Source organism: Stigmatopora nigra, unplaced genomic scaffold (assembly GCF_051989575.1).
Source record: "Stigmatopora nigra isolate UIUO_SnigA unplaced genomic scaffold, RoL_Snig_1.1 HiC_scaffold_85, whole genome shotgun sequence".
NCBI classification, from domain to species: domain Eukaryota; kingdom Metazoa; phylum Chordata; class Actinopteri; order Syngnathiformes; family Syngnathidae; genus Stigmatopora; species Stigmatopora nigra.
The window spans coordinates 21,299-27,684 of NW_027551657.1; positions in this window are offsets into that span (position 1 = coordinate 21,299).

A 6,386-nucleotide genomic window follows, 5' to 3' on the forward strand; every position below is an offset into this window, starting at 1 on the left:
ATGGTCGGACACTTTTCCTCTCAGCCCCCGCTGAAAGACATAGTCATTTTTCCAAGATTTTTGGACTTAGAATTTTTTTTGGACTTAGAAAATTTTTGAGAACCAGAGCTTTTCACCGGGACATCTGCCCGTTTGTGTCCGAAGGCAGCGCTCCTTCGGACACTTTTCCTGTGACACACCGCTGTTGGACATAGTCATTTTTTCAGACATTTTTGAGAACCAGGATTTTCACCGGGACATTGTCCCATTTGTATCCGAAGGCAGCGCTCCTTCGGATACTTTTTCTCTCAGCCCCCGCTGAAAGACATAGTCGTTTTTTCCAAGATTTTTGGACTTAGAATTTTTTTTGGACTTAGAAAATTTTTTGGACTTAGAAAATTTTTGAGAACCAGAGCTTTTCACCGGGACATCTGCCCGTTTGTGTCCGAAGGCAGCGCTCCTTCGGACACTTTTCCTGTGACACACCGCTGTTGGACATAGTCATTTTTTCAGACATTTTTGAGAACCAGGATTTTCACCGGGACATTGTCCCATTTGTATCCGAAGGCAGCGCTCCTTCGGATACTTTTTCTCTCAGCCCCCGCTGAAAGACATAGTCGTTTTTTCCAAGATTTTTGGACTTAGAATTTTTTTTGGACTTAGAATTTTTTTCGGACTTAGAAAATTTTTGAGAACCAGAGCTTTTCACCGGGACATCTGCCCGTTTGTGTCCGAAGGCAGCGCTCCTTCGGACACTTTTCCTTTGAACCACCGCTGTTGGACATAGTCATTTTTTCAGACATTTTTGAGAACCAGGATTTTCACCGGGACATCTGCCCGTTTGTATCCGAAGGCAGCGCTCCTTCGGATACTTTTTCTCTCAGCCCCCGCTGAAAGACATAGTCGTTTTTTCCAAGATTTTTGGACTTAGAATTTTTTTTGGACTTAGAAAATTTTTTGGACTTAGAAAATTTTTGAGAACCAGAGCTTTTCACCGGGACATCTGCCCGTTTGTGTCCGAAGGCAGCGCTCCTTCGGACACTTTTCCTTTGACACACCGCTGTTGGACATAGTCATTTTTTTGCCATTTTTTTGAGAACCAGGATTTTCACCGGGACATTGTCCCATTTCTATCCGAAGATAGTGCATGGTCGGACACTTTTCCTCTCAGCCCCCGCTGAAAGACATAGTCATTTTTCCAAGATTTTTGGACTTAGAATTTTTTTTGGACTTAGAAAATTTTTGAGAACCAGAGCTTTTCACCGGGACATCTGCCCGTTTGTGTCCGAAGGCAGCGCTCCTTCGGACACTTTTCCTTTGACACACCGCTGTTGGACATAGTCATTTTTTTGCCATTTTTGAGAACCAGGATTTTCACCGGGACATCTGCCCGTTTGTATCCGAAGGCAGCGCTCCTTCGGATACTTTTTCTCTCAGCCCCCGCTGAAAGACATAGTCGTTTTTTCCAAGATTTTTGGACTTAGAATTTTTTTTGGACTTAGAAAAATTTTCGGACTTAGAAAATTTTTGAGAACCAGAGCTTTTCACCGGGACATCTGCCCGTTTGTATCCGAAGACCTCGCTTCTTCGGACACTTTTCCATTGACACACCGCTGTTGGACATAGTCATTTTTTCAGACATTTTTCGAAGAACCAGGATTTTTCACCGGGACATTGTCCCGTTTGTATCCGAAGGCAGCGCTCCTTCGGATACTTTTTCTCTCAGCCCCCGCTGAAAGACATAGTCGTTTTTTCCAAGATTTTTGGACTTAGAATTTTTTTTGGACTTAGAAAAATTTTCGGACTTAGAAAATTTTTGAGAACCAGGAAATTGTCTGGCTCCCTGGAGCTCCGGCCCTCGTGGTTCTCTGGAGCTCCAGCTTTCCTGGTTCTCTGGAGCTCCAGCCCTCCTGGCTCTATGGAGCTCCGGTCCTCCGGCCCTCTGGATCTCTGGAGCTCCGGTAGTCCGGAGCTCCGGCCCTCTGGATCTCTGGATCTCTGGAGCTCCGGTACTCCGGAGCTCCGGCCCTCATGGATCTCTGGAGCTCCGGTACTCCGGAGCTCCGGCCCTCATGGATCTCTGGAGCTCTTGCCCTCCGGAGCTCCGGTCCTCTTGGATCTCTGGTTCTATGGAGCTCCGGTCCTCCGGCCCTCCGGAGCTCCGGTCCTCCGGCCCACTGGATCTCTGGAGCTCCGGCCTTCCAAAAAAATTCTAAGTCCAAAAGTTGGACTTAGAAAAATTTTTGGACTTAGAAAAATTTTCGGACTTAGAAAATTTTTGAGAACCAGGATTTTCACCGGGACATTTGCCCGTTTGTATCCGAAGGCAGCGCTCCTTCGGACACTTTTTCTCTCAGCCCCCGCTGAAAGACATAGCCATTTTTTCGCCCATTTTTTTTCAAAGTTTTTCACTTTGAAAAATTCATTAAAATTCAACCGAACCACCTAGGACCGGGGCACTTCGTGAGAAGGATGCCCGAATGTGAACCTTTTGGATCCCATACCGGCAGAGGACAGGCTCGGCCCGACGCCTGGAGCTCACATTCAAATTTTTCCTCTCCCTATATACTTGCCGAAGGCTTTTTGCAGACCACCGGAAATTGCAGGAGTGGGTGATTTATATGGGTCATGTCTTTCGATCCTTTTCTCCTTCCACGTACCGGTTCTATGGAGCTTCCCTGGAATATGGTTAAAATTGCAGCTCCGAGCTCCATATATTTTTCGAGTTATGGAGCTTTTTGTCGAAAAAGTTGAAAAATTTTCTAAGTCCAAAAAATTTTCTAAGTCCAAAAGTTGGACTTAGAAATTTTTTTGGACTTAGAAAATTTTTGAGAACCAGGAAAGCTCCGGAGCTCCGGAGCTCCGGTCCTCTGGAGCTCCGGAGCTCCGGTTCTCTGGAGCTCCGGAGCTCCGGTCCTCTGGAGCTCCGGGGCTCTGGAGCTCCGGAGCTCCGGTCCCCTGGAGCTCCGGAGCTCCGGTTCTCTGGAGCTCCGGAGCTCCGGTTCTCTGGAGCTCCGGAGCTCCGGTCCTCTGGAGCTCCGGAGCTCCGGAGCTCCGGTCCTCTGGAGCTCCGGAGCTCCGGAGCTCCGGTTCTCTGGAGCTCCGGAGCTCCGGTTCTCTGGAGCTCCGGAGCTCCGGTCCTCTGGAGCTCCGGAGCTCCGGAGCTCCGGTTCTCTGGAGCTCCGGAGCTCCGGTTCTACTGGTTGTCCGGAGCTCCGGAGCTCCGGAGCTCCGGAGCTCTGGAGCTCCGGAGCTCCGGAGCTCTGGAGCTCCGGAGCTCCGAAACTCCGGTCCCCTGGAGCTCCGGTCCTCTGGAGCTCCGGTTGTCCGGAGCTCCGGAGCTCCGGAGCTCCGGTTCTCTGGGGCTCCGGAGCTCCGGAGCTCTGGAGCTCTGGAGCCCTGGAGCTCCGGTCCCCTGGAGCTCCGGAGCTCCGGAGCTCCGGTCCCCTGGAGCTCCGGAGCTCCGGTCCTCTGGAGCTCCGGAACTCCGGAGCTCCGGTCCCCTGGAGCTCCGGAGCTCCGGTCCTCTGGAGCTCCGGAGCCCCGGAGCTCCGGTCCCCTGGAGCTCCGGAGCTCCGGAGCTCTGGAGCTCCGGAGCTCTGGAGCTCCGGAGCTCTGGAGCTCCGGAGCTCCGGTCCCCTGGAGCTCCGGAGCTCCGGAGCTCTGGAGCTCTGGAGCCCTGGCGCTCCGGAGCTCTGGAGCTCTGGAGCTCCGGAGCTCCGGTCCTCTGGAGCTCCGGAGCTCCGGAGCTCCGGTCCCCTGGAGCTCCGGTCCTCTGGAGCTCCGGAACTCCGGAGCTCCGGTCCCCTGGAGCTCCGGAGCTCCGGTCCTCTGGAGCTCCGGAGCTCCGGAGCTCTGGAGCTCCGGAGCTCCGGAGCTCCGGAGCTCCGGTCCCCTGGAGCTCCGGAGCTCCGGTTCTCTGGAGCTCCGGAGCTCCGGAGCTCCGGAGCTCTGGAGCTCTGGAGCCCTGGAGCTCCGGAGCTCCGGAGCTCCGGTCCCCTGGAGCTCCGGAGCTCCGGAGCTCTGGAGCTCCGGTCCCCTGGAGCTCTGGAGCTCCGGAGCTCCGGAGCTCTGGAGCTCCGGAGCTCTGGAGCTCCGGAGCTCCGGAGCTCCGGTCCCCTGGAGCTCCGGAGCTCCGGAGCTCCGGTCCCCTGGAGCTCTGGAGCTCCGGAGCTCCGGAGCTCCGGAGCTCCGGCCCCCTGGAGCTCCGGAGCTCCGGAGCTCCGGAGCTCCGGAGCTCCGGCCCTCCGGTTCTACTGGTTGTCCGGAGCTCCGGCCCCCCCTGGATCTATGGAGCTCCAGCCCTCCAAAAAAATTCAAAGTCCAACATTTGGACTTAGAAAATTTTCAGATTCCAATATTTTCCCCTCCCTATATACTTGCCGAAGGCTTTCTCCAGACCTCCGGCAAGTGCGGGAGTAGGCTAGCTCATATCCCATAGGTATTGGTAGACCCAAATGAACTGCCCTGGTAGACCTGAAAAATCGAAAAAATGACTATGTCCTTCGCGACTTAGTCATTTTTTCGACTTTTTTCCAAAAAAATGACAGAGTCCTGTCGGACATAGTCATTTTTTCACACTTTTTCCAAAAAAATGACAGAGTCCTGTCGGACATAGTCATTTTTTCACACTTTTTCCAAAAAAATGACAGAGTCCTGTCGGACATAGTCATTTTTTCACACTTTTTCCAAAAAAATGACAGAGTCCTGTCGGACATAGTCATTTTTTCACACTTTTCGGACTTAGAATATTTTTCGACTTAGAATATTTTTGACAACCAGGGAATCCTGGAGGTATGGAGCTCCGGTCCTCCTGGAGGTATGGAGCTCCGGTCCTCCTGGAGGTATGGAGCTCCGGTCCTCCTGGAGGTATGGAGCTCCGGTCCTCCTGGAGGTATGGAGCTCCGGTCCTTATGGATCTATGGAGCTCTGGTTCTCCTGGAGCTATGGAGCTCCAGCTTTTATGGAGCTTTTCACATTTCCTGGAGGTTTTTTTTCCTCCATGGAAGTCGAATTAAATACATTTTGGTGATTTCTGGAGCTTTTTTCTTCCATGGAAGTCGAATTAAATACACTTTTGCGTTTTATGGAGGTCCTATTTTATACATTTTGGTGATTTCTGGAGCTTTTTTCTTCCATGGAAGTCGAATTAAATACACTTTTGCGTTTTATGGAGGTCCTATTTTATACATTTTGAGCATTTCTGGAGGTTTTTTCTTCCATGGAAGTCGAATTAAATACACTTTTGCGTTTTATGGAGGTCCTATTTTATACATTTTGGTGATTCCTGGAGCTTTTTTCTTCCATGGAAGTCGAATTAAATACACTTTTGCGTTTTATGGAGGTCCTATTTTATACATTTTGGTGATTCCTGGAGCTTTTTTCTTCCATGGAAGTCGAATTAAATACACTTTTAGGTTTTATGGAGGTCCTATTTTATACATTTTGAGCATTTCTGGAGGTTTTTTCTTCCATGGAAGTCGAATTAAATACACTTTTGCGTTTTATGGAGGTCCTATTTTATACATTTTGGTGATTCCTGGAGCTTTTTTCTTCCATGGAAGTCGAATTAAATACACTTTTAGGTTTTATGGAGGTCCTATTTTATACATTTTGAGCATTTCTGGAGGTTTTTTCTTCCATGGAAGTCTATTTTTATACACTTTTACGTTTTATGGAGGTCCTATTTTATACATTTTGAGCATTTCTGGAGGTCTATTCTTCCATGGAAGTCTATTTTTATACACTTTTACGTTTTATGGAGGTCCTATTTTATACATTTTGAGCATTTCTGGAGGTTTATTCTTCCATGGAAGTCTATTTTTATACACTTTTACGTTTTATGGAGGTCCTATTTTATACATTTTGAGCATTTCTGGAGGTTTATTTCTCCATGGAAGTCTATTTTTATACACTTTTACGTTTTATGGAGGTCCTATTTTATACATTTTGAGCATTTCTGGAGGTTTTTTCTTCCATGGAAGTCGAATTAAATACACTTTTAGGTTTTATGGAGGTCCTATTTTATACATTTTGAGCATTTCTGGAGGTTTTTTCTTCCTTGGAAGTCGAATTAAATACACTTTTAGGTTTTATGGAGGTCCTATTTTATACATTTTGAGCATTTCTGGAGGTTTTTTCTTCCATGGAAGTCTATTTTTATACACTTTTACGTTTTATGGAGGTCCTATTTTATACATTTTGAGCATTTCTGGAGGTCTATTCTTCCATGGAAGTCTATTTTTATACACTTTTACGTTTTATGGAGGTCCTATTTTATACATTTTGAGCATTTCTGGAGGTCTATTCTTCCATGGAAGTCTATTTTTATACACTTTTACGTTTTATGGAGGTCCTATTTTATACATTTTGAGCATTTCTGGAGGTTTATTCTTCCATGGAAGTCT